Raw genomic sequence first — 27,555 nt, forward strand, 5'->3', positions numbered from 1 at the left:
ACACACTGGCACATGTGCTAGTATATGGCCTGGCACGGTTCCTGGCCCCAGATACAAGATGGGTGGATTTATTTAGTGAACGTGAGAAATAGCTAAACTCCCCTTGTCTTGACAGTGACTCTTAAACATGTGAAGCATGTAAGAAATTTATCATGCCTCAGCAGGAAGCATGGATCTACTCTCTCCTTTGCTGAGTTCTTAGTATAGAAAGATCTTGCAGACATGTAAGGAAAGAACTTTTCCAGTCTTAGATTTTTGCCACTGGTGTCGAGTATAAACAGGTTAAATGAGCCAGAATTTTACTATATTCATTCATTCATTTCTTGACCGTTTTTCCCTTTCGGGGTCACGGAGCTGCCGGAGCCTATCCCGGCCACTTGTGGGCGAAGGCAGGGGACAACCTGGACAGGTCGCCAGTCTGTCGCAGAATAGATAATTTTACTATAAAAAGGCTAAATGTATTGCTGTTCATAACATGACAGCAAACTTTGAAGAAATCCAGATTATTTTTTTTCAACCTCTTAAGAGTTGAATCATTGCTTTTCAAAGTGAAGGAAAAGCTGTGGAAGGAAAGCGAAATGGAATGAACAAGCAAAACAGAACACAAGCCAGAGTGGGTGAGGAGAGTTGGTTTACAGTGCAATCAGCATTAAGGAAATTGGTTTGCACTAGCACTGCGAGTGGAGAGAGGTGATTGATGCTAAGTTGGGCTAGCAGGAAGGAAGTGGAGAAATTAGCAGCAGGCCAGGGCACTGAGAGCTGTCAACTACTTCCTGGTTAATCTGGGGTGTGAGGTGCTATGCCTTAACTGCCAGCACCATTCGTGTTTGTTCAGATTTTACACATGCATACAGATCAGAAAGAAGATTTTAATTAATTTAAAAGAAAATGGCCAATTTTTTTTTAATCCTAATTCTGTCGCCTCCCCATTCACGTCTTCAACAACACATCACCACAACAGTAGTCTTCAGGGCACTGTGTCAAACTTGGCTCTGCACACGCCAACAGTGTAGCCATGTCAAACCCTGACAATATACTGGTACCAAACATGCAATATAATCAAGAAGGGCAACAGAAGACAGGAACAGAAGAGGAGACACAAAAATGCCCTTGATACTTGGGTGTCACTGGGTGGTGACAGCATTTCCTCTGACAGCCTCATCTTATAAAGCAGCACAGAAGCCCTTACGTCTCCTGACAAGTGCTTTACTCATCCCAGCCTCAACTCTCTGTTTCTACGACATGACGATATAAGAAGAAATTAAATGACGGAGGCTAGATAAATGGATGGATATTGTAGTGGCAAGAGGATCAAATCGTGAGAGGTTGCGCTGAAATTTTGTAGACAATTTTCTTAGATTTAAATGTGGAATTGTGGAAAATGCACTACAATTGTTTTCCTGTGCCAGAGGTGCAATCCAGGGGTCATGCACCTGTGCCCCAACAGGTTATAGTTGTATGAAAAGAATAAAAGAACTACATTTATAACAAAAGCAAGACCTTCAAATTGGATAAAAGTATAAGAAAAATATCCAAGGCACTTGGGATGATGTTTTAAAAGCCCAGGTTAGGTCAGACGTGCTCAAGAACATTAATTAGGTAGCAGCTTAAAAAAAATCTTTAAACTCAAAATAAAACACAAAAATGAGAAAGGGACAAAATAGGCGGAAGCCGGTGTGGTGTAAAGGCATATACTGTAGTAGTTTATTTTAAAAAACTTTTACATTATTCTGGTTTGTAGCAAAATCTTTCCTACGGTGGCCCTGAAGTCCAAATAACACCAACAAATCAATAAATGCAAAACATATTAAAGATCACAACAATAATTTAAGAAGCAAAACAAATGATTAAAAAAAACATATTTTAGAAATCAAAAGAAAATTCCAGAAACCAAAACACAATTCCAAAAAGATTAAACCAAACAAAAAATTAAACATATTTGAAAAGAAAAACAGTTTTCAGAAATGAAAAAAAAATGAAAAACAGTAAGAAACTGGAAAAGGTACTTAATATTGGATTTGTATTGAAAGATGACGTTTGATTTTTGATGTTTGAGTTTATTCAAATCCGTCTACAATGTCCGTATACTAACAAAAGTTTCATGATTCGTGCGAAGCACATTCAATATCACTTCATGTCAAATAACTTTTGGTTGAAATTATGGCTAAATGCCATCATTGTAATCAGGAATGTCCCATAATACCTACCTTTTATGGTTTCGTTTTTGTTTTATTTTTTTAACATTTCATTTTGATTTCTGAAAATGACTTTTGTTTTCCAATTTTTGTTTTCCAATTTTTTTTTCATGGAAACTAGAAAAGGTAAATTTAAAAAAATTTGAGCATCAAAAAGGTGAAAGTCTACACATGCTTAATGTGCTTTTGTGAGCTTTGATCTCCAAACTACACAAGCAGAGTAATCACAAATGGAGATTACACAACAAAAGCAAAAGGTCTTTTTGTCTAAATGATGATGACTGACACTTTAGAGACAGAGATGATCTCACAGAGATGTGAGATGAAGTAAAAAAAGATGGCTACTTAAAAAAAGCCAACTTATAAAAAAGTGCTCTCTTCCTCTCAGGCAGGTCTGGGTTAATGTCACTCTCCTCCCTCCTCTCATCCCTCTGCCGCCCGTTCTGCGTTGCCGTGACTTGCTGGCTTGATTTATCTGATGGAAGGAATTCTGAACAGAGCTCTGGCTTTGGTAGGATCCGTATACTGTAACCTTTTCCCCTCACCAGATGTTCATCTCTCAAAACATGGTAATGCTCACCCCCCCCTAAACATATCAAGTGGTCGCTACATGTTTACGTGGACCATGGTCGACACAAGCAACACCGACGGTGACATGTGGGGTGAGGAGGGTGGAGTTGGAAGAGCAGGCAAAAAGAAAAAAGGGAAAGAGGAGCAGGCAGACAGAGCGGGAGATGTCAGACATATGCTTGCGCCAGCTGATGACACCAGGATGACCCGAAGGAGTAAGTGGAGATAGGGGGCAGAGAAGGGGCTGATAACTCCCGCAAATGCTGTGATGGGTGATACTTTGAGTTCAACGGTTTGTGGGGATCTGCACCCAGACTGATTTATTGTGTCCTACCTTTTTACACAGCATTTTCTTTTTACATGCTTTGGTGATTCTGTGCTGCACATTCCAACAAGAGATGTAAAGGGCTTTGGAGTCACTATAAAATCCACTTTCATTAGGAAAAAAGGACTCAAAGTACTGCAAGGTCAACTTAAAAGAATTAGGGAAGAATCCTATTTTTATGTCTTTTGCAGTGTGCCCCCCCAAAAAACAGGTAATATGTTTTGCTGAATTTGAAAAGTTTTTGTTTTACAACTTTAAGATAATCCAAACATTTTGTATATAGGTAGGTTTTTTTGGGTCAAATATTTTCACTGATTTTGCATACTCCAAATCTAAATAAACGAGCATACGTGTGTGAGTGAGGCAACTAATTACACAGTTTCTGTCTAAATATAAATTAAAAAATGACTGTATGAAATGGAAAACATAAACCCAAAAAACAGATGATGATAGAATGAGGATGATCAGAGTTAAGCTACTGTATGTCAAGCCCTTGACAGCTTTAACTGTCCACACCAATATTTGTCACTTTCAGCATGTATGAATTCTTGATTTGATGTGCCCTGATTGATTCAGCTCCATCTGACCCCATCGTTCTGTCTTTCCTGCTCTCACACAGTCTGTCTATTCATCCTTACAATTCTCCAGCTATCCAATACTGCAAAGGATATAAAGTGTAAGCAGAAAAAAATGAATGGATTGCAGGGGGGAAAGCAGCCAGTGATACTGCCCTACCTGTGACCTCCTGCTTGACATAGTGAGCCTCAAACGGCAGACATGATAGAGGATCGAGTGCTTCAAAGTAAGCCAAACAGAGATAAAACCCTACAGGCCCCTCAGATGATGAACGAGTCGCGTTGGAAGAAAAAGCCATCATGTAGCCTCTATGACACCTGGGCTTTGGAGCATAGTGTCACATCGTGCAGCTTAAAATGGAAGGATCACAGAATAAGCAAACCAAGATGACAGTCGATGTAGTTTTAGCACTGCTTATGTTTGAAATACATTACATACTTGAAAACTTGATTTTATCTGAACTTATATTTGTCTAATTGTCCATTGCTGTTTTGTGGATTTTATTAAAAAACATCCTTTTAGGTCCATGTGCCCTGTCATTATGGTGTTCAGACCAAGGCTAACCATTCTGTTTCCATATTGTGTGCATGTGTGTGCACTCTTTTGTTGCTTGGCACATTCACCTTGGTTGTTTTCATAAAATCTAGGCCTGTCAAAGCAAAAAATGGATTTTCCTCTTTCCTCATTGTGATGTTTGGAGCATGCGGGGTTTGAGTGGTTCCCACTAGAAATGACGCCCTCCTCCTATTCTTAGCCTTGAACTAAATGAATGGTGAGGAACAGAAAGGGATCAACAAAAACTTGTTTTGCACATTTGTTTGTGTGTCCATGCATCCGAGGGCCTGTCAGGTCTTTTCAATACGAAACACTGCCCATCCCTAGAAATATGACCACAATCTCTGATTGCAGCATGTCAGGTTTGCTTGCACCGCCAGAATATTGAAGGTAAATCAGTCATTTGAAGCCCTTTTCATGATGTTGACAAGTCAAGGTTAAGAGTATGATGCTCCAACCTGTTCTCTGTGCCAAATGCAGATCTGCAAAGACTGTGATAACTAGAAGATGTATCCTGTTTTCCTTTTACTTCCTGTTTACTTACAGTTTTGGTTGGTTGAGGTCTTAACAAGCCAATGCAAAGGCTCAACTCTCTTGAGTACAGTGAAGTATATAAAATCCTCTGTTTTTTTAACAACTTTCTGGTGAGTGGGGGCTACATCAATGCAGAGAAAACCAGGACCCTGACAGACAGTACAGGAACTGTCAGTTTGAAGTTTCAATGCACACAATTGCTTTTAAAGCGGCTGACACTGATGTCCCATCAAGAAGCCTGAGAAACAACTTCCTTCAAGCAGAGATCAGGAAGGTGTAATCACAAAGGAACAAGTTACAGTATTATTAAAAAGAGCATCTTGTGTTCCCACCCCACTTCCCTCCAACCCTTGTGCATTATGCTGCTGTGCTGATGTCACATTGATTATGCTGATTGTAAACTGCCTTTGTTTGCCCCTCGCTTTCTCCCGTCAGTCATCCATCTGCAAATATGAACAGGAGTCACACTAAAAGCCATCTTTTCCATGTTTTCCGCATTTTCAGGTCGTGCTGCAGATATGCCGAGTCCCACTGGAGGCCAAGGCGGCTCTCTTTTTCTTTTGCACTCTGGTGTATTAATTGCTTTTTAATGTTTCCCTCCCTTTCTGAAAGTTGTTGCATATAAATCAACAACAATAAGGTTCTTTTTTTGCCATTTCAGGCCAAAGCTAAGCCTAAAAGGGTATGGAGTCACTGAATAATCCATGGAGGGTGCATTGCAATGAAAGCTTCAAGCTGGTAAAAGAGTACTTGGAACAGCAGGCCATTTGGCTTTCTTTCTGCTTTGTCCCATGTGTCCTATGCTCCCAGCTGTGTGCATGTCACAAAGTGGGACTGTGGTGCAGGAAAGAATGGGAAGATGAAATACTGATCCAAATAATTTGGTTTAGCAAATGAACCACTGTGACATGTCCTGTCCCTTTTAAGCCACAACTTCAAAATTAAAGTTTTTAGCATTTATTATTAATCTGGGGAATTATAAGGAATGTTATGGATGGCTTTTTAAACACTACTAACCCTGAAAGATTAAAAAAAGAGAGATAACATCACATGCCCTTAAACATTTAAAAGAAAAAAATGTTTTTTTCCCCAAGTAGATTGCAAACAATGTCTACTTTTTGTCTAATTATCTCAAATATTTCAAAATAGTTAGAATTTTTAGTTTATTTTCTGTCATTCAAAGCAGTAAACATTGTTTTTAGTCGTTTTCATTAGATATGGACTTTTTAGAGAAACAACCATGCCCCAATGTGTTTAAGACTATATACAGACAAAAGCAAAACACAAATTCTACTTGAAATAAAACTATTACAGTCTTAAGCTAACCTCAGCTGCCTGTAGGAGAAACAAGAGCTCTCACTTCTTAAGCTGCGAATCTCCAACCTGTCACTGTAACGTGATTCCTGCTCATAAGTCACTGAAAAAGTAAAGATGAAGTGAATTTATAATTTTGTCATGGAAAAGGCATGCAACAGAACCATAGAGATGTAGCCACTTCATTCATTTTCTTCAGGGTTTTTTAACCTCTGCTTTCATTTAATGTAGAGATTATTTCACTAGAAAAGGTATACTTTGCTTAACTTGTGTTTTGTTGCTCCATAAATAAATAAATACACATAATGTATGTACATGATAGCTTTGGCCTGAGAAATAAAAGTCCAATTCTATCGAAAGCACAAGTTTCCTGAAAGATCGTGTTGAGTGAGGAGCACGAGTGCAAAGGGGGTCATCAGCAAGAGTTTGGAGCTTGAGTTACAGGGCCAGCATCTGCCATCCGGCCATCAGGCCCTCTTATCCATCACTGGCCGATGGCGTGGTGCAACCCAACGTTTGTAAAAACACCCAGAGGAAATGGAGTCTCTGGGCCAGACAAGAATAAAATTAGCTTGATGACTAAGTTCCTCCTCGGGACCCTGTGGGAATAGAACTCTGCCATTTGTTTTCATTACTTCCTTTGGCTGTAGAGGGGAGGACGGCGTGTGCAACTGTGTTTGTGTGCATGTATGTTTGAAGTCGGATGTGTATATACACAGCAATCACAGCAAAAAGAAGCATGAAAAAGCACAAAGAAAAACAATAATCACTGAACAGAAGTTTGTGTTTTATCACTTCCAGTCCTGTGTGGCTTTAATCAAACATATTTGCTCATAAACACACCAATTCAATACCAAAGCTCAGTCCATGTGTAATGTCTGAGCTCTGTCCGTAGAGGTGACATTACGGATTGGAACTGTTCCACCACCTTTCATGGCATACAATATTGGCTTTGGCCACTTTATTGCATTTGCCTTGGAATATCTAATAAACACACAAAGGTTGTAAAAATTGATTTGCTCGCAAATGTGTTTTCATTCATTACCAATGCTATGACCTAAGCCAGGTTTTGCTGCACTAAAGGTAGCTTTAGGATGGTTACTTCAATGGTGAAGCGCGCAAACACACAGTTGTGATTGTGGGAAAAATATAAAATAAAGGACATTTTACAGCCGTTTTTGTCAAATTCAAGCTAAAATGGAATTTATTTGTTGGCTTTAACAGATAAAATGCAGAAAATGCAGAAAAATAAAGACCCAAACTGCACATAATGAATGTTCAATTTAAATGCAACATATTCCATTCATAGAAACACATCACAATAATAGTTCTTCTTGGCCCTATTTCTTTAGCAGTGTGCAGTGCTCTGCTTCAAGCCTTGTTACTCTCTTTTGCACACTTTGCAATGGTTTCTCCTGCACACACACCTAAGATTAGTTCCAGCTTTTACCCAGGGTGCCTGTTAAGGGCTGAAGTGAAGACATCTTGTACTTCTTTAAAGCATGTAGCATTAACACCTTTGCCCCCTGTGTAAACCTTGAGTACTGACCAACAGCATAGAGTGAGAAGCACTCAGCTCTTTGTGATGCAGTGGTGTGTGACTCTAAGATCAGTGTGTAAGAGTGTTTGGCCTCGGAAGAAACCAGCACTTTCAGTAATCGCTCCATGGGAAGGACAGCGTCAGGGAAGGGGATGTTGGAGGTGAAAGAGAGAAAGTGTGGGGATGTGTGACTAAACATGTGTGACTCTGCATGTGCAACCCGGGAGACAAGTTCACAAAACATGGCAGGAGGCTGGTGAGGCGGAGGCCTTGAACCAGACGTGCGAACAGAGAGATCCGCTCACACTTTCTGCCGGTAAATAATTTTCCCTGTCCTCTAACTCAATGACAGATTTAGTTTAAAATGGTTCGTGTATACGTAAAAGCCGTAAGAAAAACAAGTTAAAGAAAAAGAAAGAAACAAGTGCAAAGAAAAACAGTTATTTAAAAAAATATATTTTATTAAAAATAAACCCGAAAAATCCAAAAATTTCAGACTATTCTTTTGAAGAAAAAAAAATGCTTTTGCCATATAAAACGTTTCTCCAGTATTACATGAAAAATAAATAAATCTTTTAAGTGCTCTGGTTAAATCTTCAATCGCTATCCAAGCAGAATTCTAAAATGTTTTCTTTCTATGCTTGCAAAATAAGAGTGAATGACCAAAAATGTTTTCAATTTTCAAAATTCCCTGTTGTAATTGTTTTGTGTGAAAATAATGTCTACTAACAATTTTGAACATGTCAATAATCTCTCATCCATTCCCCTTTTTAAGGAAAAACCTGTTACACTTCCACATCACTTTTAAAGATAAAACCCCACAGAAGAAAACACAGCCTGCAATAAGAAAAGGCCTTGAGGTGAGTGTTGCTTTGATTGTTGCACCTTAAGTTGTCTCTGTGTTTGAAGCGTTTGCACAAAGAGAACATGTTGTATTTTAACCAGAGGAAAAACAACCCTATTAACTGCTCAGATAGTTATATTGTCCAATTTAATAGGTCATTAAAAGGCTTACGTCACCCCTCTCAGTTTTATAAAAGCAAATCAATGTGTATTTTATCAGGATTGCATGAATTTAATTGCACCACAAATATCAAAATATTAAGATTTAACCCTTGATGTTTGTTTTTAATCATGTAAGCTGCAAAGCAGTATGAATTCCAATGTATTCTCTGGAAATTGCAACAGTTGTGGAAATGATTTTTGCTTTGCATTTTGCAAGATTTATTTATTTATTTATTTATTTATTTATTTATTTATTTATTTATTTATTTATTTATTTATTTATTTATTCATTCATTCTTTTAGGGTTTATCTAAAATCCTCCTTAAATATAAAATCTTGTGCAGTCAGAAACTAAGGTCTCACTATTCTAAGCACACGTATGGTCGTCAGGACAAAAACAGAAGTGGACAATACAAAACTCCACTCTATACATGCAGACTGTCCATAGAATAATGCAATTAAAAATTCATTTATGGACAGACAGAAGGAAAGCAGATCGCGGAAGAATTACACAACTTCCAAGAGCCATTGTTGCTGAAAGGGGGAAGTGATTTTCTCTAATGTATCTCTGTGTTGTGTCCTTGTCCTCCCACAACAGACCAGCACAGACACAGTTAGGGGGTTCTGCAAAATTAGGGTCAAAGTGAATGTGAGTACATATGTGTGTGTGCATATGCCTGTGTAAGGCAGACAAAAAGAAGGAGAGTTTGCCAGCGAGGAGGAAGTCAAATAAAGAAAAGAAAAGCTCTATTTCTTCAACTAAATGTACCCTGGGGAGGTGTAAGGGAGGGACCAAGAGGCAAAAAGAAAGGTTATGAACCGACACTACTCTTGGAAGGCTCCAGATTTACAGCTACCAAGCCCCAAGAGCTCTGCCATGCTTACTTCCAAAGCCAGTTAAAACAAATTGCCGCCATGTTTCAATCACCCACATCCTCTCCTTGCTCATCAGCTCAGGCTTAGCCTTTTTGGCTGTGGAGTTGTTTCTCAATTACTCCAGAAAAATTGAGGCTCCATCTGCAGGAAAGTTTCCAAAGGCAGCACAATCTCCTCAAAACCAAAACTTTAAATGTCCATCTTTTTCTATCTCATGCTTCCAAAGCATATGAAGGAAAAGCCACTCTGAGGCATAAAACTAGTGATTGATAAGTCTGTGGATGACAGCACATACACAGCCAGCACAAGCCCCCTTCCCTGAAAGTTTGATTGCAAGTTATGGTAGAAATCTTGTGTAACATGACCCACTGTTTGATTGGAACTGAAACGACAGTGAACAACATCGGGCAAAAGGAACAGGGTGGGGGTAGAGGATGGTTGGGGGCAAGTGAGGGGTCATAAGAGTGTCTTTTTCATCTAGCAGATTTGAAGCAGATGTCAGTGGAATTACACCACTAGTGTCATCACTCACACTACAGCTCCACCTCCATCCATACACATAATACATGCACACTGATACAGAAACAAGAAACGTCTCGTAGTGCTTTAAACCAACCGTGGGGGAGCTATAGAGTGAAAAAGCTACAGGAATAATGGAACTGCATTAAAATATAGTGTGCGTTAAACCAAGTATTGGTAAAATCTTCCCACAGAACATGTTCAGCACATAAAATCCCCTCAAATATGGAAAGAAAGCACAGAACAAAATGTTGGTTAGAGCAGAAGACTTCTAAACTTCCAAAAGATGTTTATCGACAAAAAGATACTTATTGCACGGCTCTTTGTCCCAGTCGATAGCAGTTTTATTACTTGGTTGTTCTTATGGATCACTTTAAAGCATTTTATAAAGACAGGAAGAAGTATAACCTTTATTTTATATGTGTGGAAAACCTATTGAATAGAAAATGTATGCTTGAAAGACCACATTTCAAATTCACTAAATCCATTAAAGAACTTTTTTGTGATTACCTTAACCACAGTTTGTTATAAAGTCTATGGTGTCAAGTTCCAACCAGTTGGAAAAGGCAAAGTGAGAAATTAAAGGAAAACAAAGGAACATTGAAAAGCATTCCTAAAGCTGTTTGGAACAACATGTTTAAAACTCGGGACGGGATTGTGCACACTTGATGCACACATGCTGCTTTGAACAGCACCCATAATTCAAAGCACCTACAATTCAAAGCAGCATGTGTGCATCAAAATATTACTCTAAATTTTACTTAAATAGAGTAATATTACTCAAATAGAGTAATATGTTGGGCTGAATCCGAAATGTAAGCTGAAAAATTTGCTCCGTGCTGCATGGATTGTATTTTCCTGCAGTTGTGGATTTGAAAAGAAAATATGCAAAATAGCTTTCAAAATGTTTCCAAATGCTGTGGGGCAGCTAACAGAACAAACCAACAAATCTGGAGAAAAATTACTAAATGTATTGGACCTGGAGTCTGTTATACCTGGAGCCTGCATCTTTTAACGGGAGAAAACTGCTTGGAAACCTGCAGATAACCAGAAACAAAAACAATGGAGTTGAGTAGATGGAAAAAATAACAAAAACATGACAAAAAAATGAAGACGGTCCACAACAAGAACAGGAAAAGTAATGCAGATGAATAGCATTCAATAGACCGGCAAAAAAAAACTGAAGAGCATGTAAAAAACAGGTCAAGTGAGGATTCAGGTGATCTCTCAAGTTAACTTCAAATAATTTGCATCACATTTGGTTAAAAAAAACTGCAAAAAGGCAAAAGCTATGCTATTATTGTGACTAATGTAAGTAATTATTGACTATTGTAAGTAATTATCAACCTATACAGAAACTGCTGGGATCATAGGCTAAGTTGACCATAGGCTAAGTTGACGAGGCAATATGCCATTATGTTGGTTGCCATTATTCAACATAAAAATAGGCATAAATATGTTGATATGGGTTTACAACACTCTCCGCGTCATGCTTCTCTCACACATGTACATCTTCAGAGCAACCCAACACCCCACCACCACTATGACCTCAGTACCATGCATCTCTGAGGGCCTTGAAGTGCCCCTGGCCTGGAAGATAAATGAAGTGACTGAGGAAGTGCTGTCCACAGAAAGCTTATTGGAGTACTTCTGAAGGGCTCATGGGGTCTAATCTTTAGATGCTTCATCTCCAGGGTGTTCAAATATGCCTGCATGTGGACATTTTACATATGAACAAATATGATTGATAATGTACCTGTTTGTAAACAAAGCCTTTAAGTGGTCATTAGCAGATATGGAGCCCCTAGTCTTAACTGCTTAGCTGCCAGTAGCAGTGTGGAGTTGTTTGGTGCTGGTTAAGAAGATAGGCAACTGAAGGGCTCCGAGCTTCCTCTCTAATGACGACAAAACTGAGAGCATATTTCTCTTTACATAAACCACAAGTTTCAGTGTGAATAGTCATAGCCACTGAGAAAAACACCATACTCTGTGATCTTTAAGTTTATTTTATGAAGATTTTAGGTTCATTCACTCTTGTTTAAAAAATATATCCAAAAATGAACCTTTATTGAATATCAAAAAGTTTCTATTTATAATTGATGTACACAGAGATAATATTTCATTGCATCAGTCTACATGACAGTAACTATTCCTCATCACGAAAGACATGTGCGCTACTTTTAAATTTTTGATTTGTTTTAAAGATCCACTCCCATTATCTTTTGATCTAAGCATTCCTCATGGTCTTTTAATTCTGATTATACCAGTTTGTTGTTTTCGCTCTGTTGTTTTCTAGGAAATAATTTCGGCTGAGTGGCAGAAGTTCATCAGAAATTCACCACTGAGTTGTGGGCGGGACTGTTGGTACAGACTTGTAAACTCGCCTCTGTTTCCCATCAAACTGTTACACTCTCTTCCACAAGCTTACAGCCCCTTAGAACCCCAACTTAACATTACCGGGGCAATAAAAATGGTGACCAATTTTGGAGTCTTAGAGTTCTGAGACAAATACAAGCTTGTACGAGGAAAATAAAGACATACATGGTTCTATTTGTCTGTAAGTGGATGCATCAGATTGGAGCAGAGCAGGGAGCTTGTGGCCCACCAATCGTCGCTTCTACGTCACAGCTACGAGCTTTTTCAAACTATTCTTTTTCGTCTACTTCTGATTCACAATGCTTTGAATAAAGAGATACCTAGAAATACAATTTCAAACTGTCGAAGTGTCCTTGGGCAAGACACTGAACCCCACCGTGCCTCTGGTGGTAGGTTGGCGCCAGTGTTCGGCAGTGGAGCCGCCACCAGTGTGTGAATGTGTGAGTGAATGGGTGAATGGGTCTGTGACTGTAAAGCGCTTTAGGCCTTCAAAGGAGGTAGAAAAGCACTAGATAAGTATACGCCATTTACCATTTTAAAACGCAATGTTCATTGAATGAGGTCTTTAATGAAAAAAAAATGTGTTAAAAAATATTATAACTAAAAAGAAAACGTATGCATTGTGTGTGCTTGTGTGTGGGTGTGGGTGTGTGTGTGTGTGTGTGTGGGTGGGTGTGTGTGTGTGTGCGTTTTGAGATCAGAGAGGGAAGAGATTTAAGGTTCCAGTCAGTGTCCAAAGGTGGGGGTTGATTTAGAGGTGCTGCTGTGGAAGCAGACAGGCTGGAGGAGATTAAAAAACTTAAGATAGACAATCATTCAGTAAAGTTCAAAGACTTGAATAGAGCAATAAAGCCCTAACACTGCAGCACTTAAAACCCACATAACTTTTAACAATTGTCATTTTTCGGTTTTTATTGTTTGCTTTTCTCAGTTCCCCAAAGGATGGTCAGTTTGGAATCACACATCAGTGAACATGATGAAGATCTCTGCAACACAAATTGAACACATTTTATCAATCCCAGGTTGAGAAAATTGATGTCTTTATATATTGTTGCATATTTACATTGCAGTTTAGAAAACTTTAAATTATACATATGTGAAGCATATACTTGGAATAAAATTAGGATGTTTTGATAGCAAGTCACTAAATGCTGCTTGCTATGACCTATTTTTAGTTTCAAAGGACTGTTCTTTCCTCTCTTATCTCCTCCACTACATGGTGACTGTGTGCAAACCTTGAGTGCCTGAGTACTAGGAACAACACTAGAACCCAGAGAGCATGCTCTTGAGTGACTGTCCCCAAGCCCTTGACCCAGCAGCACAGGATGCAGACAGACTTAGCTATGGTAAGGGATGCACAGCAGCAAAATTAATCTTTTAAAAGCTCATTAGGAAACCCTTCACGAAGAAATGCTCTGTTTTTTAAGCATTCTATGTAGGTATTTAGTGCTGTTTGGCGTCATTTTTGTGATCTAACTACTGTAACAAATAGTGGAGAAAAAAATAAGAAACAGAATGAAAGGCTAAGCTAAAAAGATCAATCTAGCCAAGCTGAAAGCTCTTTTTTACAGCAAATAATCAAAGCAGCATGCAGCAACTCTCCAACTTTCATTGACTTATGTGAGGTGGGACATCAGTAAAACAAATTACAAACATTTGCATAAGGTTATAAATTGCAATACATCACTTATTAATACAAAGTTTTACACTGTTTATATATTTTTTCTGAGTTTCACGTATAACAAATTTAGACAGAGACAAAGAGATTTGGTGTGGAAGCAATTATTCACACCTAAACAAAGATTGTTTTAGTTTCTTGACAAGAGTAATGATTTGGGGGCAACCAATCACATGCTATGGTAACTTACCTTAATAGCAATTACTGAAGCAGTGAGATGAAGCTACATGCCATTAATTCATGTTTAATTCCCCCTCATAGCCTTGACCTGCACCCATATCCTGGATTTATATCTAAAATCTGCTCCCTCTGACCCACAATTAACCTTAATGAAATCAGGAAGACACACAGTCTCTTTGTGCTGCTATATGTCTTATAAGTGTGCAAGTGTGGGTGCACATGCATGTGTGCGTGTTTGTCTACATCCTCTCCCTCCCCTTTTTGCTTTTTAGTTCCTCCATGTTACTTTTCAGCAATTGAAATCAAGGTAATGACTGGGCAAGGAAAAAGAATGTTCTTTCAATAGATAATTAGGGAGATTGGTTTACCAGGGCCACTCAAAGACTATTCAAATGCAGGGCTGGGGCCAGGCCTTGTTGTCTGCTCAGTCCAAAAGGCTCCCAGGAGAGGCATTTGCCTTGGCTTCATTTCTCAGAGCAGGTGCCTGGCAGGTAGTCAATGGAGACGGCCAGTCGAAATATTTAAGAGACCCTTCCCCCAATCCAAGGGGTCAACATCACAGGTCAGGGGTCATGAGCAGAGGTCACAAGGTCAATGTTTAGCACACAGGACCGGTCAAATGACTAGAATGGTTTCCTGAACAGTCAAAAATCCAACTGAATATCTAGAAGGAAATCAAGATGACTATATTTCTGAGTTCCTAAAAGTTTAAAGTAGCTTGAAAACATCCTCAAAAAATGCAAATCTTGGTTTAAAACAAAGAAAAAGATCCAATGGAACTTTTGCAACAAACCCGTATGAGTGGTAGAAAAAAAAGCTTAAAAATTGCAAAAGTATGTTTGTGTCATGTAAAAAGGATACATTTCTACAGGTTCTCTTAGTTTCTTTGGACTTTCTTGTCAATTAAGAGGTAAAGACCAATTGTAGATTCTTAACATCTTCACATTGACGGTCAGAGCACCAAATCTGCTTTGACAGCTTCATTGGACAATGATTATTATACATAGTGTGGGAGCCCTGGTCCCAGTTCTCATATAAATATAGCAAGAGTTTCTTCCTGTGACAAGAGCAGGAACAGAATTAGGGGTCAGAGGTGATGTGCTCTCTAATTTCTAATTAAATTTTAGTGTGGAAAAGTGATCAGTCATTGCACGTAGGCTGCTATTGACAGGAGCTGAGCAACAAAGTACAGGGATCAACCCTCCACCTTTATATTTCTTCCAACCGCTACACTAAGCTCTTGAGCTGCACACCAAAGGGAAATGCTATTTAACTGTCAATGCACTGGAACACAGCTGCCATTGAGAATACACGTGGAGTACAAGCGACTTCTCCTTGTGTCTCTCTAGTGGTGGTCTCAGAGAGTGCAGCCTTGTTGAGGGTTCAAAATTTCATTCATATTCCTGGACATGAGCTTCTGTGGTAAGAAAACAAAGCCGTGTTGAATCTGCAAAAATGTGCACCCGCATTCTCGCCTGAGTTGTCCACTCAGCCATACTCATCTAAGGGAATGGTTATGAAAGGAGCAAGACATATCCCAGTTCCGACTCCACACATTTACATCCATTCCTTATTAGCATTTCTCGTAATAAACACAGTTACATATAAGATATGCATGTCAATTTTTTCCTTTCTGCAATCAAATAGAAAGCCTGAGAAGTAAATATCTATTTTCTTAAAGCGTCGCTGTTTACAGCAGGGGTGTGGGGGCGAGGCTATATAAACAGTGTGTGGCAAATGAAGAATTTCTTTTAAGGAATCGGTGCGGTCGGCATATGTCCGATATAGGAAACCCATAGCATCAGTAGCTCCGTATTGGCTGCTGAGGTCAAAGGCTAGAGAAGGTCAAAGGTGTCATCCTCCTTTCTCATCATGAAGTGCATTAACATCTTCTCCTTGTCCCATCTTATCCAGATGGCTGACCAAGCCACAGGACAGATGCCCCATTTTAAAATATCTGTGAGATCCAAAAAATGGACCATCGAGAATAAATATCAAATTTTGAGACATCATATTTCAAAGGACTACGGTTGAAGTGGGGGGGGGGGGTGAATACGCCCACACTGCGTTAACTTTGCCTCCATTGATTATGAGTACAGTTTTAACAAAGTTGAGTTTTTTTTGTTTTTTGACTCTTGTTAATTACTCACTCAAAGTAACCGACAGGTTGAAGAATTGCAACCATAGGAAAGTAAGAAAAACTGATGTAATGATGAAAAAGCTAAATATATTTATAAACTAGTAGGCTAAACGGTGGCACAGTGGTTAACAGTCTCGCCTCACGGCAAGGAGTCCTTGGTTTTAATCTCAGCTGGGACCTTTCTGTGCAGAGTTTGCATTTTCTCCCTGTGTAGGCATGGGTTTTCTCCGGGCTCTCCAGCTTCCTTCCACAGTCCAAAAACATGCTTCATAGGTTGATTGGTTTCTCTAAAAACGATTGTGTGGCCTGTGACAGACGGGTGACCTGTCCAGAGTGTAGTCTGCCTTTACCCAACAGTAGCTGAGACAGGCGAGACGTTGAAAGGGATATAATGAGTTGAGAAAATGGATGGATGTATATTTATATAATAAAGAAAAAGAAGAAAACATTACTGAAAGCTAAAACTTTTTTTTAATTACTTTTTTATAGGGTTGCATCATTGTTGAAATCAGCAGACTGACTTAGAAAAACTGTTGCTTTTGGCAGCTGACCATGGTCAACTTTTCTTGAAATAAAAAAGGAAAAACAAGAAAGTCTGCAAATACCTTTGCAGGAGGCAGTGACTTCACTTGTGTGCCTGAGTAATTAGATCATGTGGTTTTGGGATATATCAATGGCATTCTTTCTGGCATGAACTGGTCATATGATAGCTAAATCCACATGATTAATGTTGTAGGGAAGTTGTCCATTTGGTTGCTTTTAAACTGCCAAAACAAATGCTTGCATGCGTGATAATTTTTCTCTTTATTCCCTAAAAGTTTTTCTGTCATCAAAGCCCATCCTTCATTGTCACTCCTAGGCCAATCAACACAGCTTGTAGACAGATAACCCCGCCTCCTGACACCAGACGTTTTTTTTTTTATGCCCTGAAACCCTTCGAGGCATGTTCACAGTCAAACAAGTGGAGCCTCTCCAAACTAAATAGTTTAAGGCTCCCTACTGAGAGCGCATGGTTGGGCCTCCTTTAGCTTCTCAGAGTACACGCTTAGTTGTGTTGGAGAGAAGAGCAATGTCTTGTAAATGGCTGCATATCTAGACACACACGCAAACAAATATGGCACTCTACCCTGTCCAGAATCTTCTGACTTGAACCTGCTGCTCTCACTCAGCAACACATAAATCACTGGGCTCTCAGCAGCGCTGCTGGCCCTCAGTCCCATGATGAACTGGCTCCACAGGAATAACAGTCCGTAACAAGATACAAAAACTAATCCAGGCCAGAGACAATTGCTGGCATACAGAGACCCTGGAGGTGCTGATACCCCCCTCTGACAATTTGTTGCCTCTACCATGAGACCTCTGACTTCTACATCAAGGCCTGCTGGGTGCTACCGGTCAGAGACGTACAGGCGGGGGAACGAGTGAAGACATGAGGAATGGTGACAGCATAACTTCTCAAGTCAGCGTTGCTCTTGTAGTCACCATCTGCGTTACTAGACATTTCTGCCCTACCAGCTCATACCCTGTTAAGCTTTTTGAGACACTTGGAGGCCAAACATCTAAATGGGTCATTAGTTTAATTTACAACAAAGACACATTTTTCTCATCTTACAAACTAGCAAAATTTGCACAAAGCAGTTTTTTTTCAAACCATGTTTACTTTTCATGACATTGAGATTTATTTACAAGTCTACACATGCAGAGCAGCATACTTCATATATCATTACAGCAAGAAACTATGTATGACATCTGAGTGAAGGTTTATGCAGGTGTTACGCAATGTTTTAAACCTCTGTAATCAAATCTGAGAAGCCCTACTTGCATGGAAACCACAGTAACACGGGATCAGGTTTGGTCTGGTTTCTGTGTCGTTTAAAACCCTCCCTAAATGCCCGCCGAAATTGGCTAAATTTATAGTCAAATATAATGAATTTCATTAGCTTATTGAGCTATAAACAAACCCTTAAACAACAATTAGACAAATGCATTTTTTAACATTAACCTCAATTACAGATTGCTACAGTATTGTAGTAGCAACATCTGTAGTGTGCAAGACAAGTTCTGCTATTTTGTAGCTTTTTCAAATATACAAAAACAATTTTAAAAGCAGAAAAACAAACAAAGTTTGTTGTCACTTCGTTTTCTGCAATTCCAGAGTCCGCTGCAAAAAAATGGATTTTTGCATACTGTGCATAAAAACTTTATTTAGGTTTTATAATTTTATGTTATTTTCATTTGGCAGAAACAAGGCAAAGCCCCAACAAAACCCTGCTGTAATTGACCCACAACAGGCGTCTGCAACCTTCATTGCCAAAAAAGCCATTTAGGCCAGTTTTTTACCAACCAGAACCCAGCAAAAGCTGCAAAGTCCCACTCTTTATTTATATTTTTGTGGCCATTTTTTATAAAATATTCCCTTTAAATATTTGCAATAACTTAATTTTAAGTGTTTTATCATTCAAAAAGCAGTTTTAACTTATTTTACTTTTGGCGGCAGCACACTCAAGTTAATTTTATGATAAAACTGTTACAATCCTCCTGCTGCAGCAGATTTACTTGAATTAAAAATGCAAGAAAGTCAAGTCAAAAAGCCTTTATGTGTTGTCATGATTTTGGTACACCACCATTCTTTTTCTCCTTTTACTAATTAATGCTAGTGTAGAACTTATTTTTTATGTACATGTAAATGCATATAAATGCAATTATATACACTTAAGAAAGTTTCCCAGCATTAGCAACTAGACACTGTTGCGCAGTAGAAGATAAGAATATGATTTTGAAGGGCCTATATCAATCTTTTGAGTATTTTAGTGTATTATAATGTTTGTTCTCAGGTTAAAAAACCCAAAACGCTATTTTGATTCGATCACGCATTTCTGAGTATTTCTCTAAAAACCTTTGCTCTGAGCACCCGCCCCACCCAATCCACGAAAACGAACGGGTTCTCACAAGCTGATGTAAAGAGTGGGAACAGCCTCTTCCAGGAAGAGTCTGCGCAGCCAGCACTGCCCCCCAGGCTAAAAACAGAACCACTTTCTCCGCAGAGCTAGTGGTGAACAGCAAAAACGCTTTCCTTTTGTAATGCAAAACTTGCACATCTTTGCAAAAGTTTGGATGTTGTTTGTTTTCATGCAGACACTTTGCTGAGGCAGACTCTAGGTTTATGTCATGAAATCGGTGGCACCCACACAAAGCGAAACCTGGGGCCTCAGATATTGAGACGTTTTACTTCCAGGTAGGCAAATGAACGCAGGAAAAAACTAACAATTAATAAAAAATGTGTTCTTTTGTGTCCCAAAGGTAATATAATATTATCATATCAATGGATTTTGTTTACTATAAAAAGCTTAGGAATAGCATGTAGGCCCGTTAAATTTTTTAGAGTAATAAATTACTCTGACAACATGTTACACTTTTTAACATTATTTTGCTCAGTTATCTGACATGTTAAAATTTTAAAAATAAATGACAAAACCTAATTCACTAAAACAAATGAACCAAAATTTCTAACCTGTTATTTTTTCTTGAAGAATCAAAGAGCCACAATGGAGGGATAAAAGAGCCACACATGGCTCTAGAACCTCGGGTTGCAGACCCCTGTCCCAGGAGCTTGTACTGGTTTGTACATTTTTCTCACAGCATTTTCTGGCATTTTCCCAACAGTACATTGCAACCCTTTACTCAAACATACTGGATATACATAAGCAATGTACCAATGTCTCTGTACTCCTATTTGCTGATAGAGAGGCAACTGTTTTACTTTGATATCATCAGGCACCACGGCCCACACAGTCACAGGGCACCAAGACCCACCATGATTGAAGTATCTGGGTGACTTCAGCTCAAACCTCCCTTAATACATGTTATTGATGCATGTACATTTGAATATATTTATATTGAGATATTTCAATTTTTTTTTCCCTTAGAAAAAGTCAAGGTCAAATTTACACACAATTGTGTCCGATCACAAAAAAGTAAAGCCGCTAGTTACCACCATCCTCGCCACCCCCATGCTCGGCATCCCCTTTTGACCCGCCTTGGATGGATGTCTGCTTCACACCCCTCAGCTTCCCCTTCTGCCCCTGCCACCCTGATCAGAGCTGCATGTTGCAAATTCCTAAAAAATAATAAAAATAATAAAAACACTTTTTTTTTTAAATCACAGCTTTTTATTGGTTTATCTCCATAGCAAAAATTTCATTTTTGTTCTGTATCTGATTTTAAAAGTATCTGCAAAAGTACTTTTTTTGGATATACTCAGCAACTGAGGTCTTTTGTTAACCACACCCACATTTCTTATATGTTCATATGTCAGATTGTTTCATTCAGCTTGAGCTATTAAAAAAAATGTGGTTATAATGGAAGCCTTAACCTGGAGTGAGTGTAAAATTTTTGTGAAGACTGCTTGAAGAAAAGTTTTCTATTCCCATTTTGAGGGACAATGTTAAAATCGCCCAATTTCACACTTTGCCACAACATGGTCGCCAAGCCATTATTATTTTAAAATGTCCTTTGGACATCACAGACCGTTGTGTTTTTGTTTCATTGGTCGATTTTCAAATATTCTTACAGGACATATTCTTACATAAAAATGAATCAATGAATTATATGACCAGTTTGATCATATTTGCGCCTAATTCAGGAATATTGAACTTCTCCTTATATGTTTTTTTTCACAACCTTACCATATCATTATTTAGGAGTTGTTATACAGATCTGTTAAGTCTGTTAAGATTGTTTTTAAATCTGAGTCAATGTAGGAAAGTCAAAACCTTTTATTAAAAATTTTTAAATTTATTTGGTTCTCGTTACAGTTTATTTAAGTTTATTTATTTGAAATAAATTTCTTTTAGAAAACCCATGTTTATGTCATATATGAAACTTAAATCGTATTATTTGGTAATGTTCCTTGTTGGTTGGTTGGTTGGAATTATTTAAGATTATTACCAAGAAATACCACTGATAACTGTTTTTCAGCCTGCTCTCTCCAAGTGAATTTAAAACCATTTTTGCCAAACAATAGCTTTATGTTTTACTGTGTATATGATCTTGATATTAAATTATTGTTGAAAGAAAAATATATATCTTCATTGTGTTAAAAGACCTTGCAGTGTTGCTAATTTTTATAACCCTTGCATGATAAAACAGATTCGAAAACCCAGCAAATGCCAGTTTTAACATGAGTGTGCACATTTTTGGTGAAATACCGCCAGCTTCCACCACCTGTTTAACTCCATCATGGTATGTACAAAAATATTTGATGCCATAATATTGGTGGAAATGCATAAGGTAATAGGTTAATACAGTTTCTGTTTAACAATTTTACTTTTGTTGAAATTTGTTCACCCTCACATTAACCAAGTTAACGTTTCGCCTCAGAGAGCCAAAATGTGTATTCCATTTCTATGTAAGAAAGACTTTATGTCTCCAATTTTTAAAAGGCCTTGTACCAGTGGATATGAATCATTCAAAGGATTTTGTTGAAACACTCATCTTGTGCAAAGTTTATATGAAAAACAAAATACTTTTTCCCTGAGTGAAATAGCAACACAGATTGCTGTCCTTCTTGACCTAAAAATAAAAAGGTAGTGTTTCTTTTGATGGACAGCACCACTTCACTCTTACACATTGATGGTCAGTCACACAAACAAAAAGAGGGATGGGATGAGTTTCTCAGGGGAGTGAGGATAATAAAATCAGGGTGTCTGTGTGTCCAGAGAGGGGGCAATATTTGATGCTCTAACAGAATGAAAGTCTTTGGCAGCCCAGCCTGGCAGACTTTTAGCTAAAGCAAGCAGATTTCTTTGAAGCCTGGCCACCTTGACTGGAGAGTCATTACTCGGGTTTTTCTATACATTAGCCATGCTACAGCAGCAGAAGTGCATTACAGGCTGCCGCCCCAACAGGGCCCAATTGTACTCCCTCTTGTTAAATATTACCCCAACAGAGCTTTTGATTTTAATTTCATTTTTTTCCTCCCAGAGCCTCTTATCCTCCTCCCACCCCGATCAGATTAGGATCGATTGCTGCGTGGCTGAGCTGGCCCAGACATGAGGACGAGAACAACGCTCCTGCATGATTGTGCTCCTTAGGCCCCGCCTTGGAGACTATTCAGGCGACTAAATAGAATGATTTGCCCTTAGATGTCAAATTTCCTCCAAGACAAGGATGTCAATACCAATTAGATTGTCTGCAGTTGCCGTAGTTACTCCAGCCTGTCCCTCTCCCCTGCAGCCGCCACCACAACATCTCTCCCTCTAAAGATACACTTGCTCTCTTTTAACATCTCACTCACATCTCTTTTTTGTAAGCAGAGTGGTGGTCTCGGCACCAAGCCTTTAGCCTCAAATCAGTTTTATGGCTGGCACTGTGCAGACATTAGGCTAACTCCATTAGCCTCTCTGAAGGAGATGGCCTGAGGGGATACTGAGGGGCCAAGAAAGGACTGAGCTGGGGTGTGTGTCTTTATATGTGTGTGGGCGCACTGGGCAGAAGGGTGAAGGGGTAACATTGTCTTACAGAGTCTTCTGGCATCTTCTCAAAGGTCACTGTCTGCTAGTTGGAGGAGGTGCAAGCCCACTGGAGCAAGAACATAAACAAGAAAGAGAAGTGGGCAGAAAATGGATTAATGAACAAATGCAATTAGGAGAAAGGGTGGATGGAGAGAGTGAGAGAGAGGACTCTGTCTCCACTTAGTGCTGTGGCTCCTGCAGGCGCTTAAGTGCTAACATGACAAACAGATGTGGCCACGGCTGGCCAAACATGGGACTACAGGCTCATCCTCATGCAAGCATTTATGTAATGCTCAAATGTACAAACACAGTTTTACATGCCACCTCTTTTTCAGCCTGATAATATTCATTAGCTAGTTTTCAAAGTAACAGCATTAAAATGCAGAGATTGGTCCAAAACCGCGGGTGGCCATTTGGACTTGTCTCTCATCTGAAATCAATTTAAAAAAAATGTAGGCAAATTTCCCTAAGAAGTCAAGATTTCCAGGGTGACTCAGGAATCACCTCTCTCTTAACATTTCATCATTTAGAAAGCTTTAATACAACCCACTAACCTACAAAACATTCAGAGAATACCTGATTTTAAAGGAAAACAATATGTTATTCACAGAGACTTCAGGATTGTCTCTGGAATTCAACTTTGGGTCAATGAAAATGAGTTATGAGGTCATACAACCACTGAAAACTTTGCAGCAAACCTAAAGCAACCCTGCGCACACAGGCACAGGTAAGGTGTTGTGATCTTAAACAGTGGAGGGATCGTTTCTCCCTTTGCTTTGCACAATACCCTTGGGCGTCCTTACTGATTCAAGAGTTTCAGTTTCAATACGTCATAAGTTAAGCCCTTACCAGAATTCTGCTTTATTGTCAGAATCATTATTTTAAAAAAGTATAAAATTCAGATAAAGTGGGGAATGACACTAAATAAAAAGTTAAGAATAAATGTGAAATAAGTCATGGTCTTATACTTCCCAGGAAATTAATGTTTGGGAAGTGTTTCATTCATTTTCAATAAAAAGACATCTAACTTAGCATGCAGAAAAAGCAAAAACTGGTAAATGCAGTAAATTATGTGTTTTTTTTCTGGGAAGGACTCTATCACTCCAAGTGTTGAGCCATGCCAGGATGTATATCAGGCGTCATTAGACCAGATCTGAGGAGCTGTTTTTCTTCACATTGAAGGCGCTTGTGAATAGCAAACATCTTAAATGGTAAATGGCATACTTGTATAGCGCTTTTCTAACTTCAGTCACAGTCCCATTCACACAGTAACACACTGGGGGCGACTCTGCCAAACACTGGCACCAACCTTCCACCAGAGGAAAGGTGGGGTTCAGTGTCTTGTCCATGGCGTGAATTGAACCTGAAATCTTCCGGTCAGAGGTCAACCTAATATGCACCACATTTTTACTTGTAATTTATAGCTGTGATATTTTTGTTGTAGTTTATAGCTGATCAATACAGTTTACTGAACTGAAGTCTTCAAAGAAAACATCACTGTAGCTAAAGGCTACGTCACACAGCCACTACGTACATTTGGACAAACTGCATGGATGAAAATTAGTCATATGTGAATATATGTGGAAAAAGTGAGAAAAGGTTTGGTCTTTACCTGAAATTTTCACGGATGTATTACGAATGAACCAAGGAACGGAACGGAAGAAGTACAGATAAACCGCTCAAAGAAAACATAAATCGACATAAAACATGTACCGTGCGTGACTATTGTGCTGTTTATATGCGATTCATTGGTGATTTGTGCGTCAATTACGTTATTTGATTGTTATATACGCAATATAAAAGTTTTACATGGGTGGGACGTGTGTAAAAAGTCTGTTAAACATACGTGGCCATACGTGGAACGGTGGTGGAAAGACAAAAATCTGCATATACATCTTGCAAAAAATCCCAAACAATTGCATAAAATGTATGTAATGATTGCGTAAACTACGTAAAACATTTGTAAACTGTGTAATTCTCCACCGATCAAATATTTTGAACAGCTCAAAAACAAATTTACATAAAGACCCGTCGGCTAAAACCCTTGCCAGACATCTGCGCACATTGATGAATGATAAATGCAAGAAACGCTAATGAATTAGATATATCATGCATGTATCACACAAAAAAAAAAACATACGTGAAAAATTTGCATAGTGGCTGTGTGTCATGGCCTTAATGAATGTGCTTTAGTCATAGTTGTGCATCAACATAAAAGAAGTTGGAATATAGAAACAGTTTTTCTATAATCAAAATATGTAGACCTTATTTTACCTTTTAGATTGTAAGATTTGAAGGGAACTTACAGTGTGTAATGAAAAGTTTGAGACAATTTCCCCTTTTCCTTCTTTACAGTATCTTCCAGTTTTTTTCTTTCTGTTTTGTACCCTCACTTTCATGTGGAAAAGTACAGGCACCTAACAAACTAATGTAAGCCATGACTGTGATTGTAGAACTCATTCTTCAAACACTTTTTTTTCCACTTCTTTTTTGAGGGCACAGGGTTCTGCAACTGAGCAGTGAGAAGTCGAAACACCACTTGCATTTTGAAGTTGGTTTAACCTAGCAGTGACACCTACTGCAGATGGTTTAAAACGTTTAAGAAGAATAGTTTCCGCATGGTGGAATGCACAATTAGCACATCTGCTGCAGCAGCAACAGAACATCCCCCCACAACCTCAAAACCTGGCCTTCTCTGAGCTTGCTGCTGGTTTGCAGCCAACACAAACAGTTCTCACCACACAACTGCGGATAATTCTGCAAGATGGATTTCAACTGGGCAGTTTGCTGAATTTCCTCCCTAAATGTTGTAGTAGTGTCCTGCACATCTCTACCTAATCCGTAAAAAAGGGCAGATTGTGGATGAATTAAATGAAGAGGCAAAAGAGAAGACGTAAACAATTAGACAAGAGGAGGAGAAATACTCAGAGCCATGACACAGAAATTTACAACCACATCATCAGTTAACCACACCAGTCAAAATGAATCAAGCCATTTTACGTGAAATTTAGTCTTAACAATGCCTCTCATTGACACTGACTTTAGAGGATTGTAACAATAGCAGGTAGAACAATGTATAGCTTCAAAGTCTAAGACGTTTGGTGTGTTTCCTGTTAATTCAGCAAGAAACAAATGTCAACCCTCTCTTCTTACATAGACCTCATTAAATACAAGCTAGTTTTTTCAACCTTTAAAACGAATGCTGCTCATGGAGACGTGTTTATCTTGCTCCAGTCTGTCTTGTGCTGAATAAGCACAGAAAGTGACCATTAAATATATTGCTGATCAAGAGACAAGGGCAGGAAAACATCAATAGTCAAGCAAAACGGAGGAACTATTGTCAGTGTGACGTAACATGTCCCATCAATATGACATTATCAGCAGACTACAGGGGATAAACAGATGAATTTCCATAAATATGAAAGTCTGAATGGAAATTATTTATGGCGATGCTTCATTCTCTAGAGACTCTAATTGGTTTGTGACTAAAACTATACATTTACAATTAATATCACATTCGTATGCATTACTTATCAGTAGGCCACTGATAATAGAAAAAATATGTGAAACAAAAGGATCTTTGGACGCAACAAACTCCATAAAATCCTACTTTCAGCACCTCTGAAATTAGACCTAAAGTCTCCCCAGAGGGGTTATTAGATGACAAATCCTTGCTATTGACCAGGTTCTGCCCTCTACTTGCTCATGACTCACATCTCTTTGATGTCCTATGCCACAACAACATCAGCTCCACTTCCTCTTCTCTAGCAGAGGAAAATATAAGTTTCTCTTTTTAGAAGACCAAAAAAGGAGAAATCAAAGAAAAGGAAGCCACAATATTCTCGGTAATCCAGATGTTTGAATCCCCTATTAACATGTTGAAACATGAGCTCGTCGTGGGCTTGCATTAATGAATGTTAAGATCCATCTGGGGGTGCTGATAGGCAGCGGGATGCTGTGTGATAGGCCGTGGCGCATGCACACGTTCACCCGGCCACATATGCTAGTAATAAGTTTAGTCCCGCTGCCACTTTGGTCGGACACAAAGATGGAACTGAACCGATGACCTTTCGCAGAGATGAAAAGCAGAAAAAGGTTTGAGCATCAAACCACCGCTGGTTGTGTGAACCTCAGAATGATTCTAGTATTTCAGAGAGAAAAGCAAAAAAACATGAAAAAGAAGCAAAATATAATAATAGTAAAGAAAGTTCATGGAACTTTCTGTGAATTTACATTAAATATACATAATATTAAAAACGTTTGACTCATTGTATCATTCTTTTGTTTGGTAAAACAATGTTTAAAAAAGGATAACTACATGCATTTGATTTTTTTAAACTGTTACAAACAATGTTCTTATCATGGTAGCTGAGAAATATTGCAAGCTTTATATTTTCTGGAATATATGCTTTTTTTTGTCTAATAGAAATGATAATGGAAAGTAAACTAAATAAATGTTAAATTTTTTAAAGGAAATATTTGCTTGTACTTCAGCAAATTATGTGATGATGATCAAAATCTGTTATAATGGTTCTGAAAAGGTAAATTAAAAATCTTTCATTTACCATAACGTGTATTTTATTTTTAGCAAGCATACTAATATCCTCAAAAATAACTACCGTTGTTGCCCTGAATCACCGAGATATTTTGTTTATACCAC

At 38.6% G+C, this 27,555-nt stretch overlaps 1 long non-coding RNA gene across 2 annotated transcripts in view; it reads right to left on the reverse strand.

Annotated features, from left to right (window-relative positions):
• Positions 1–27,555, reverse strand: part of LOC110016063 — a 39,778-nt gene that overhangs the window by 5,601 nt on the left and 6,622 nt on the right. The window lies entirely within an intron of this gene.

The sequence above is a fragment of the Oryzias latipes genome, chromosome 12 (genome assembly GCF_002234675.1).
Source record: "Oryzias latipes chromosome 12, ASM223467v1".
Taxonomy (NCBI): domain Eukaryota; kingdom Metazoa; phylum Chordata; class Actinopteri; order Beloniformes; family Adrianichthyidae; genus Oryzias; species Oryzias latipes.